The sequence below is a fragment of the Oryctolagus cuniculus genome, chromosome 4 (assembly GCF_964237555.1).
Source record: "Oryctolagus cuniculus chromosome 4, mOryCun1.1, whole genome shotgun sequence".
Taxonomy (NCBI): Eukaryota; Metazoa; Chordata; class Mammalia; order Lagomorpha; family Leporidae; genus Oryctolagus; species Oryctolagus cuniculus.
This window is the reverse complement of record NC_091435.1, coordinates 126,925,957-126,938,420: the sequence shown is the minus strand read 5'-3', so window position 1 is coordinate 126,938,420 and position 12,464 is coordinate 126,925,957. Positions and strand designations below refer to the sequence as shown.

At 40.8% G+C, this 12,464-nt stretch overlaps 1 long non-coding RNA gene across 2 annotated transcripts in view; it reads right to left on the bottom strand.

The window, feature by feature from the left end:
• Positions 1–4,974: 4,974 nt before the first annotated feature.
• The window catches only part of LOC103350422 (uncharacterized), a 38,823-nt gene continuing 31,333 nt past the window's right edge, over positions 4,975–12,464 (bottom strand). For both annotated transcript variants that reach the window (XR_011388109.1, XR_011388110.1), the window contains exon 3: positions 4,975–5,868. This is a non-coding gene — a long non-coding RNA (uncharacterized lncRNA). The remainder of the gene's footprint in view (positions 5,869–12,464) is intronic.

The window sequence follows — 12,464 nt, the reverse complement described above, 5'->3', positions numbered from 1 at the left end:
GCTCTGGCCATTGCAGCCATCTGGGGAGTGAACCATCAGATGGAATACCTCTCTCTCTCTCTCTCTCCTCTCTCTCTCTCTCTCTCTCTCTCCCTCTCTCTCTCTCTTCCCCCTGCCTCTGCTCCTCTGTAACTCTGCGTTTCCAATAAATAAATAAATCTTAAAAAAAAAAACACACACACACACACACACACACAACTATCTTTGGCTACTTGTGGTTGCTGTTAAAACTTATGATGACAGAAATGAAGAAATAACCCATTCTCATTCTCTCTCACCTCCTATACGATTATGTTTCCTCATAAACTTTTTTTATCTGGAATTGTTACATCGTGACCAAAAAAGTGTCTTTTTTGATCTTCATGCCTGATAAATGACTCAGTGACTAGCTTGACTGTAAAGAGAAGGAGTACTTGTTCTTCCTTAGCACAACCCATGGAAGAATGCACCCAGGAATGTTTGTTCTCTATTTGGTTGACTCCTTGGCAAAGGTATAATAACAGTAGTTAATATTGCAAACACAATGTGCTTTGCATGACCTGACATATTTAAATCCTTATAATAACCTTATTGAAATGTTATTTTGGGGCTAGCGCTGTGGCATAGTGGGTAAAACCACTGCCTGTGGTGCTGCCATCCCATATGGGCACCAGTTCAAGTCCCAGCTGCTCTACTTCCAATCCAGCTCTGTGGCCTGGGAAAGCAGTAGAAGAAGCCCAAGCCCTGCACCCACATGGGAGACCCGGAGGAAGCTCCTGGCTTCTGGCTTCAGATCAGTGCAGCTCCAGCCTTTGCAGCCAACTGGAGAGTGAACCAGCAGATGGAAGACCTCTCTCTCTCTGACTCCTTCTCTCTGTGTGTAACTCTGACTTCCAAATAAAATAAATAAATCTTTAAAAAAAGAGAAATATTATCCTATTCTTCCATATGATTATTGTAAAAGTCAGTCCCTATTCTCATCCATCATGATTCTCTCAGATTATAGAAAATTGGTTCTCAGCCCTGTTTCTCATGAGATACACAAGATTTTTTTTTTAATATTGGTTGCCCAAAAATACAGAACACTAACAATAGAAACTACTAGTGAGGATGTGGAGGAACTGGTATTCCATATGTAGCAAGTAGGAATGTAGGAATGTAAATTGGTATAATAACTTCAAGAAAAACAATTTAGCCTAACATTATTTGGCATTTTGGAAGTAAATTGATAGATTACCTTTATTGTTTTGATTTTCAGTGGTTACATTCGCAGACAGCGAATGGTTCTGGGTGACTCCTTCACTCCTGCTCCACCCCAGAACACTGGGCCTTCAGTACTCTCACTCTTCACTCAGCAAACGGTCCCTTGACCCAACCTCTTCCCAAGCTTCCCCATCACATCTCCTAACTCCTTTCCTGTCTGCTACTCTAAGCTACTCCACACCCTGACACTCAGCACCGCTAGGACCTTCCTTTCTCTTCTTAACCAATGTTTATGCTCTCCCTAGAGCTCACAAGTCTCACTTGTGCCAAATAAGCATTCCTCCTGTGACCCAACCTTGGCACAGCCCACCCATGACAGTGTTTCCCTAAGTGTTTGCCGTGGTTCCCGACCTTCCCTCTCGGAACTTGGTTGCTGCAAAGACAGCTGAGCCATACAGCAACTTCTTAGAAACACTTCTAAAACAAAAAGAATCATCTGCTGGACTTTACATGAGACCTAGATGTGCAACCCACTAGGGGTTCTCACAGTCCCTGGCCCACATAATCCACTAAAAATTTTGTGTTTAATACCAGACTTCCTTATCAGAATCGTTGATAAGTCATTTTTATGCTTTTTCATAGGAACTTATTTGTTGTTTTTACATTAAAACATATCCTGATGGTACATATAAACGCAAATTATTTGAAACTGGTTTGTTTTTTTAAATTTGACTAAGTATCCTGAAAGTAGCAAAGAGAAAATCAAGCAGTAAAGAAACAGGGTTTCTATGGGAGCGGATAGAAAGGAGTATAGGAATTTTCTAAGACAAATAATAAAAGTAGGTAATAATGTCATCAAGCTCTTTTTTGATTTGTTTCTAGTGGCTGAAGCAAAGAGAGATTGAGAGGGAAACAAACAGGAATGTTTAAGATGTCATTGTAAAGTACTACTTAATAATGAAGATAATAAATACATAATAGAACTTTTAAAAAATATGTAGAACAGAAAAGGTCAAGGACACAGCTTGTAATGATGAACTCCTCCTGCTACAGTCGCTGTGTGCTTTGATGTTAGAAATAAAACTTGCACTTAAAACCTACCGTTATATGCACTAGAATTGGAATTTTTTTAAAAAAAGATTTTTTTTAATTTACCTGAAAGGCAGAATTACAAAGGTAAAGGCAGAGAGATAAGGAGAGAGGTCCTCCATCCACTGGCCCACCCCCCAAATGGCTGCAATGTCCAGAGCTGCGCCAATCCAAAGCTAGGAGCCAGGAGCTTCATCCAGGTCTCCCACATGGGTGCAGGTCCAGGCCATAGCTGAGCTGGATCAGAAGTGGAGCAGCCAGGACTTGAACTGGCAGCCATATGGGATGCTGGCACTACAGGTAGCAGCTTTACTGGCTATGCCATAGTGCTGGCCCCCAGAATTAAGATCTTTAAAAAAGATTTTGCTCAGGGCTGGTACTGTGGGGTAGTAAGCTAAGCCTCCACTTGTATTGGCATCCCATACAGGCACTGCTGCTCCTCTTCTGATCCAACTCTATGCTTATGTCCTGGGAGACCACTGAAAGATGGCCCACGGCTTGGGCCCCTGCACCTTGGAGACTTGGAAGAAGCTCCTGGCTCCTGGCTTCAGTTCAGCCCAGCTCTGGCCATTGCAGACATTTGGGGAGTGAACCAACGGATGGAAGACCTTTCTCTCTGTCTCTCCCTCTCTGTCTGTAGCTCTGTCTCTCAAATAAGTAAATTAAACATTTTTAAAAGAGATTTTGCTCTTCTCTAGACTTCTCTAGACAAATATAATATTTGTATCACTTTTCTTCTATCCTAGAACATAGATAAGATCATTATATGCTCCCCTACTGTTACTTGTCCATTAGTGTAGATGAGGTATCTACGGTTTATTTGGGAATTTCAGCCCCCTAGAAAATAATAGTTGTTCTAGGTCAACTATGAGTCACAATGTATAAACTATATGAAATATAAGCTGTATATAAACTGTATATGAAAGCAAGTATATTGGTTAATATTATTTTGGTTTTAAATGAGAGAATACACTTTACCATAGGCAAAGAAAAAAAATTGGGTTTGGGGTAGATTTCCTCCTGAGACTCGGTGAATGAACCTCCAGGAAAAACTGCCTCTAAAACTCCAACCCAGTCTCTATGGTTTTCACTATTCCTTGGTTTTGCTTCTCTCTGCATGTATTGGCTTAATTCTCTTCTACTGTATATGCTTCCTTTTTGTCACAGGGGAAGGAGAGGCATAACATTAGATAACTCCAAGTTTATTATTACTTATTTCAGTAAGTTTATTATTACTTACTTATTTCAGTAAGTTGAACTCAGAGAAAAGAGGTAGCTTCTCTTTCTCCAGTATGAAATCCTAAGGAAGTCTCATAGAATCTAGTTTTTGACTTGCAGACACTCCAGAAATGCATTGAGTCAGACAGTATCAGGTCACCAAAAACAAGAGGACATGCCATGACCCAAGGAAGTGAGAGATGATGGCCAGGTAAGAACGGCAGATGTCCTGACTACCGTGTGGTGAATAATTTTGATGTGTGCCCCACTCCTGTCCTGCCTCTGAACTCACCTGTCATTGTGGTAAGTTGTTCCTGGCACCACTGGTAGCTTCTTACCTCGGGTTCTTGGCTCTCCCTGCTTTTCCATCTGAGGACTCCGCACAAGGGGAGCGTGTACAACTACAGACAAACATGATACAAAGTGTAGGCAAGTCAACCTGTCAAGACAGAGTCAATTCTCACTCAAGGAGGTGGGACATGGTAGATTAAATCCTAGCCTTCCCATTGGCCAGCAGGACAATTCTGAGGCATGTTGAACATGATTTCTCAGAATGTCCTCGCCAGGACTGAATTCCAGTTGCCTACAGTGGTAACTGGATTATTAACATAACTCTTATTGCTTCTTCTCCATTTCCCGAACTCCAACCCTAGTACCTCAGGCGACTGCCTGAATTCACAACCCAAATAAACCATTTTCACCCATGTCCTTGTATCAAAGCCAATTTGGGAAAACCCAAAGCAAGACAACCAGCTCAACTATTCAGTTTGCCAAATAATACTTGTATTAGATACTTGTATTAAATTTAATACTTGTATTATTAAATATTGTATTATTAAATTTAATATTTGTATTAAAATATAAATATATTTTATTTTAAAATATATTTACTATATAAATATTATATAATATATGAATTATGTATATAATATATTTAACTATAAGTATTATTGAATATGTAATATATATTATATGATATATATTTATAATTAAACATATTTATAAATATATTTAGTTATAAAATATAAATATATATTTATTATATAATAATAAACAAAAAAAGTACCATCTCTTTGAAAGAGTAGAATAAATACTTTTTTAAAAGATTTTTTTTTTTTTTTTTTTTTTGACAGGCAGAGTGGACAGTGAGAGAGAGAGACAGAGAGAGAAAGGTCTTCCTTTGCCGTTGGTTCACCCTCCAATGGCCGCCGCTGCGGCCGGCGCACCGCGCTGATCCGATGGCAGGAGCCAGGATCCAGGTGCTTTTCCTGGTCTCCCATGGGGTGCAGGGCCCAAGCACCTGGGCCATCCTCCACTGCACTCCCTGGCCATAGCAGAGAGCTGGCCTGGAAGAGGGGCAACCGGGACAGAATCCGGCGCCCCGACCGGGACTAGAACCCGGTGTGCCGGCGCCGCAAGGTGGAGGATTAGCCTATTGAGCCACGGCGCCGGCCTTAAAAGATTTATTTTTATTTGAAAGTCAAGGTTACACAGAGGAGGCAGAGAGAGAGGTCTTCCATTTTATAACATATGTAAATAGTATAGTGCTGTGCATTTCCATTCTTTTTTTAAAAGATTTATTTATTTATTTGAAAGAGTTACACAGAGAGAGAAGAGGCAGAGAGAGAGAGAGGTCTTCGATTCATTAGTTCACTCTCCAATTGGCTACAACGGTCGGAGAGCTGTGCCATTCTGAAGCCAGAAGCCAGATGCTTCCTCCAGGTCTCCTACGTGGGTACAGAGGCCCAAGGACTTGGGCCATCTTTTACTGCTTTCCCAGGCCATCACAGAGAGCTGGATTGGAAGTGGAGCATCCAGGACTTGAACCTGCACCCATATGGATGCCGGCACTGCAGGCGGAGGCTTTACCCACTATGCCACAGTGCTGGCCCCCACAAATCATCTTTCAACAACTGAGCTTCTTCATTATTTCTAAGCAACATCTAACATATAAGTTGCCTTCAAACACAAATGACAGAAAACCCAGAGCAAATGGCTGCATAAAATATAAAGAATACATTGGCAGTCAAGTTAAAAATCCAGAGGTAATGCTGTTTGCAGGCATCATATTCCATGGTTTATTAAATCCTCAGGGTATTGTCTTCATTTCACTACCAATTTCCAATCTTGCCCATCTTCTTTGTGTCAGCTTGTTCCTCAAAATGGTTCCCCTTCTCATACCACAACTGGTTTCAGTACTATTGGAGACAAAAGAAAGCATTCTCATTTCAGAAGCCTTAGCAGAAGTCTTGAGGTCCTTGATGATTGATCCAGCTTAAGTCATGGGCAATAGACTGATTGGCCGATGCCTTGTATGGCTCACCCAGAGGTGGGTAGAATCAATTCAGTGATCACTATGTGTCAGTTCCAAATGAAGACCTGAGGTAGGGGAAAAAAAAGGGTATGGAAACTGAGGAGCACAAACATTCACTCCACATGTGTCATAGCTCTATAGCTCTACATTTTCTGCCTTGTTTCAGCTTCCTTAGTCTTTCATCTTAGCACCCTTCTTACTTGTGCAATTTAGCACTGATTCTTGCCTTATTTTTTCCCATTCTTTACTGGAGATTTGGGTCTTAGGGTCTATTGACTAGCTTCTCAGAAGCTAAAGTGTGTGAGATTCTGACCATCAAACATCCTTTGATTTCTTCTTTCTTTGCCCTACAAATCTCCCACGATGTCCTCTCGAACATCTTGTGCTTCAGTTTTCCTCTGCCATGCTGTTTTGGCTGCTCTAACTTGCTTGTCAGGTTGATATGACACAGTCCCTGCCACCAGCTCTTTGCAGAGGCCAAATGTTTGGTCTGATTCCAGCTCCATACCCTCCTCTATTCTACTTGGCCATAGTTTGTCAGAGGCTGCTGGGCTGGATTCTAAACATATTAAATTAAAAAAACAAATCCTCAAAATCATACATTTAGAAAGAGGTAAGTCTAATAAAAAGATAAATAAAGCTATTCAAAATAATTTACAAATACTATTTTGAAAATAAACTGCTTTAGATTCTTTTGATGAAAGAATAGAAAAGATTAAAGAGTGCTTTATTAAAAGTAATTTTATTCTTTACTAGTGACATTTTAAGCCAAGTATTTTCAAATAAAGATGTATAAGGCGATAAAAACAGAATGCCACTGAATAACCTTACAGATTTGCTCCAGATAGGACAGCATTCAACACAGGTTTAAATAATTTGCACACAGCTCATCTGTTTATTTAAGCCCATACTTCTAAAGTGTTTGAGAACAGATTGTTCCTCCTTTTTTATCATCTTAAACATCTCATCTGTAGACTCATTTATAACATCAAGCTGCTTTAAAATCCTTTTACCCTTCTAAATGGTTCAAAACTAACTTCACTCCATGTCCCATCTGGTTTATTATAATTATGAGTTGTCCAAAGCCAGAACCATTAATATTATATGGTATCAATTACTAGCTGTTGGAGCCAGAATTATGCGAGGGACTGAGGAACGCACGAGCAGCTTCCCAGTCCTTGAGAGCATGTCTTCCCATCAAGGCAAGTGGCTCCTCTTAAAATATACTATCCTGATGAGCTTTTTTAACACAGGGTGATCCTTGCATTTCTGATTCTCCATGTTGCACATGTTAGCAACTGATAAAATGCTCAGGAAATTAATCTGTCAATACACATTTATTCAAGTTCCTTTTCAATGGAAAATATCTGCATGAAGAACAAAATATTGCCTTTTACATAGAAAAGAAAAAGAAAGTAGAATTTCAGATCCCTGAAAGATTTTGAAGATCCTCAAAGGCAACCATACCTCTGAAAGATTTTCAAGGGTGTTTTTATAAGATACAATTAGTTCACTGTTGAATATGCATATCAAAGTTCTTTCTTGTCTCTTGAAGATAAAATCTGTGTCTCTTACTAAAAAAAAGCAGTCTTATCTGATGGTAAAGACCAGCCCCATTTTCCAAAGCTGAGTAGCGAAGAAGAGAATAAATACAATGTTGATGTCACTTAATTTTGGTTGAATATGCACTCTTGTAACTTTGAAAAAATGTTCCTGTGGGATATTTCTAAGGAAATAAAATATTTCTCCTTTTGGCAAGCAAGCTTTCTCTGTTTCCCCAAATGCTTTCACTCCAAAGTGGCAATATGTATGTATTCCCTGTTTTTCATACGATGAAACTGAATAGGGCAAAGATGTACTATGTTTTTCTTAATTTTAAACATGTTTTAACTGTGCTCAATGGTAGTTAAAGCAAATACTGAATTTAAAAAATACCTGATCTTCTTAGGATTGCTTCAACTACCACCTAACAATGCTATGTCACCTCCTCCAAGAAGTCCTATTGGATGGAGGCTCTCATACTTTGGACACAGCTCTGTCACTGTAGTTATCACATTGCATTATGTTCATGTGCCTATCTCCTACTTAGGTTATAAGGGAAGGATCATATTATTGATATCTAGGCCACTGAAGTGCTATTATTAATTTGAAGTACACAAATACCAATAAGCTATGGCTCTGCATTCTGGGACATTCTACTCTGGCTTCTGAGATGGCAAATGAGCAATCTTGGCTTAGAAGAGGACTATACTATTTTGTCTTTAATTCACTTAAGTTTCAGAAAAAAATTGATTTTTTAAAATGTGGATGATTACATACAGGTCTCAGGATTTCAGCTGCTCTTCAAAAGTCAGAAGATCTAGCAACATTTGGCCTGATTTCTCTTATATTATCAATCAGCCACAGCAGAGGAATAGTTGTGACTTTGCACTCAGACCCTACTTCTCCCTATTGTCTTCTTGACACCCACACCAAGAATCAGTTGCCATTTATATTTGCTCTACTCTTCTTTGGGTATAAAAAGTTTTATGGGACCAGTGTGATGGAGTTGCGGGTTAAGCTGCTACCTGTGAAGCTGGTATCCCGTTTGGGTGCCGGTTTGAGACCCGGCTGCTCCACTTCCTATCCAGCTCTCTGCTAATGTGTCTGTGAAAGCAGCAGGGGATGGCCCAAGTGGTTGGGCCCCTGTATCCACATGGGAGAGCCAAAGGAAGTTCTGGACTCTTGGCCTTGGCCTGGCCATTGCAGCTATTTGGGGAGTAAATCAGTAGATGGAAGATTTCTGTCTCTATCTCTGTAACTGCCTTTCAAATACATAAATAATAATAAATCCTAAAAAAAATTGTTTTCTAAACCCATCAGAGGATTTTCACCTCAAAAAAAAGGGGGGGAGACAAAAGACAGACTTAGAGAGACAAAAGACAGACTTAGAGGGTCATGTGTTTTTTAAAAATATGCCAACCTGCTTTATGATCCAACTCACCTGAACGATTTCAATAACCTGAATAAGTCATCCAGCAAACTCCAATGTGTGCTCCAGGACCCAACTGGTCACCCAAACTCCACTTCCTTTTCTATTCTTACCTACTCCACGTGCCCTTATGAAGTCATTACTCTTTTTCTAAGACCTTGTTTTTTTTTAATTGACAAATAGTTATTAGTGAGAGAGAGAGAGAGACAGAAATAAAGGTCTTCCTTCCATGGTTCACCCCCCAAACGGTGCTACGGCCCGCGTGCAGCACTGATCTGAAGCCAGGAGCCAGGTGTTTTCTCCTGGTCTCCCAGGCGATGGGGCCCAAGCACTTGGGCCATCCTCCACTGCACTCCCAGGCCACAGCAGAGAGCTAGACTGGAAGAGGAGCAACTGGGACTAGAACCTGGCGCCCAGATGGGATGCCAGCGCCGCAGGCAGAGGATTAACCAAGTGAGCCATGGCGCTGGCCCCTTCTAAGACCTTTAATAATAGTAGTAGTAATAGTAGCAGCAAACAGTAGTTACTGTCTTCCTAATGTTCATGATAACTAGCTGCCCTTTTTCTATGTACCTTACTTGAATTAACATCTAATTCTTGTACTGTTAACAATTCTGAATGAACTCTGACCAGTTCCATGCAGGCACAACACAACGGCACCTTACTTCTGCCTTGCACCGTGCATGTCTCTTCTGCTCAAGGCTTCCCTGTTGCTGCTAATATAGGATCCCCCAACCAACCATGTGGGACAGCTCAGAGGACAAGGGAATTCATATCTTCCCAGGTAAAGCTTTGATCATGAGGAGATGGGAATCAAGAGGTAAATCCCTCCCCTCCCACTGTTGGAGAAACCTCTTGTATTTAACTGTGAAGCCTGGCTAGCTCAATAATACCTTCTCAAGATGTCCATCCCCCCTTCCTTTCTCACTTCCCTTCCCCCTTACCCTGCTTCCTAGACTTGCACTCTCTAATAGTGTTAATGCCTACATATTTGCCTTAGGCTTCACCTCCCGGGAAATCCAAACTGAGACTTTCTCCTGTACATCTCCTTTCCCCTCCCCTTCTTTTGTTTTGTTTATATTATCTATATGACCTTCAAAGGCCACTTCATCACATTATTCACTTTTTGATCGCAAGTTAGACAAAGGCAATGGAAAGATTCTGTGATATTTCCCATGGGAGCAGTGAAAGGAATAGAGTTGGGCCATCTGAAAACCTGGAAACAGTGCTGTCTAGTTCTTTTATTTTCATTCTTATCTGTGTTCTTCTTGGCACTTAAGCATTATTTTCTCTATTATAGTCCAGCTTTTTTCCATGTGTTATGGGAGGGATGTGGTAGATGATTTCAAGCACAGTTTCCATGGTTCCCACACCTTAAGACTAATCATTTCTACTCCTTAAAATACTGTTTGAGAATTCCCAAGAGAGGACTCCAAGTGATGTGGCTTAGGATGGGTCAATGAGGAGATGGGGGAAGGCAGAATACTGATATGGCCTCAGGGACTCACTCCAAGAGACATCTTTATAGGATCCCAGCAAAATAAATGCTGTCAAGGTCCAGCTCCAGTGTTACCGCAAGCCTGAGCCTCCACTCATCTTGAAAGGTATCATGTGGCTATTAAAATATTGCAGACCTTGAAGGAAGACAAATGCCTACCTCGTATCTAGCACAAAGTGGCAGTTCTGCATTTTTCACACGCAGACCTTTCTGGGCCTAAGTTCCATCCTCTGGCAGGAATAATAATGCCACCATGTGAGAAAAATGATTTTTAAAGTACTTACCATGTAATAGGGATTCAATTAATTCCATCAGCCAAAAATAATATCTCCCTGGACAATTTACATGACACAGAAAAATCTTTGTATTACTCTTTGTCTTTGTCACCATTTTTTTTTTTTTGAATCTCACCTACTTGATGAAATATTCCCTTTGGGTAAGAGTGTCTTCTCTTCTTAGCTATCTTAGATCTGGTGTTTTATCCAACATATTGGAATGGAAGAATAAATATTTGTTAAAAGAGTAACTCCAACTACACTCCATAAATGATCTGGTTTTCATTTGTGGTTTATTGCTACCTTCTAAAAATGATGAATTCTTCCTCAAATTCAAGCAAAGGTAAGCCTTTTCCCAACTGTTGTATGAGGTAAAACTTTTGTTTCCTCTCTCAAAATGAACCAGATGTCCTAAGAAGAAAGTACTGTTGGAAATACTAATAACAAAAATGAAGAAAACTTCCTTTGCCCTCCAAGAGTTGAATATTGACTTATTGAGATAGTTATTTAATTTTCAAATGTACATTCTATATACTTAATTCCACATGTTCCTCATATGCGAAAAAGAAAAAAAAATAAATTTGGCTCCTTTGCTGTTCCATGTTGCCTTCAGATCCATACCCATGATGCAAGGGGAAACTGTTCATGTGTATTTGATTACATGAAAATGGCTTGTGTATTTCCTTCTATTAATTACAATGCCTCTAAAATTTATATACAATTTCCTCCTCCATCCCATCGCCATATTCTCACAATATTAGTTACATATCCTTGATTTAACATGACTGGAGTACAGAAACATTTAAGATGTAAATGAAGGGCTTTAACCACCTTAATTTTCAGGATTTTATGTATGAAATTTCTTATTTCTCAGAAATTTTAAAAAAGAAAGCTTGCTTATATGAACAATTTTAAAAACTTATATTTGTGGGAAGATCCAAGATGGCTGAACAGAGGTGCCCTGCACTCCTCTGCCACAGAGAAGAATCAAGAAAACAAACAAAAAGAAAAGGATCACATTTGCAGGAGATTGAGTGACGGAGAGCAACAACAAAGAAGTGACCAAACCCTAGAGGGTAAAGAGACTCAAAGCCAGCACAGAGAGATGAACAATGCAAACTGTAACTCCTGCACCCGCTCCCCACCTTGGCAGAGCTCCACCTGGCCAGGAAAAGGTAAGCAGGGCAGCTCAACAACCCCCACCGTCACTGCAGAACAGCAATAAGAATTCCACCGTCCTCGCAGGCTCTAAATCCAGCCTGGAAAGCTGACTGCAGTCCAAGTGACTGCTCTGCACCAAATAAGGAAACCACACTGCCCCCCCACCCAACACACACACACTGAGCTTCAAGAACCCAAGCTGCTAAAGCACAGCCGCTGCTCCATTCCATTCTGTCTTAGGAGTCACTAGGCAGCCCCAGTTGTCACCAGAGACTCCCAGACTCATTGTGGCTCCCAGGGCAGAAGACAGGTTCCTCTGCCTCCCACAGTTGCAGGATTGCTACCTACAAGACTGAGTCAGGTTGGTTTCCTCCGCAGGACCTGGGGAAGTTCCCTTCTGTGTCTCCAGCTTTCGTGTTGTCCATGGCCAGTACACAAGTCTCTGTGGGACCTGGAGAAGTCCTTTCCTGAATGTCATGGCTCAGAGTTCCTGGAACAAGCCCCAGTGACAAACCTGTGTGCCTCTGTGCTCTGCAGCTAAGGTCCAGCATTACTCGTGCTTACCCAGAATGGCCTGGAGAATATCCCCACCATATCCTCTAGCTCTGGAACAGTGGGTGTTCGGGCTATATCCCCCAGAGTTGCTTGTGCTCACCTCATGCAACATGGGGGAATCCCCATCTGCATTCTACAACTCTGGGTCTGTGGCTACCAGTGCACAATCCCCAATATAACCTGTATGTACACAGTGGGACC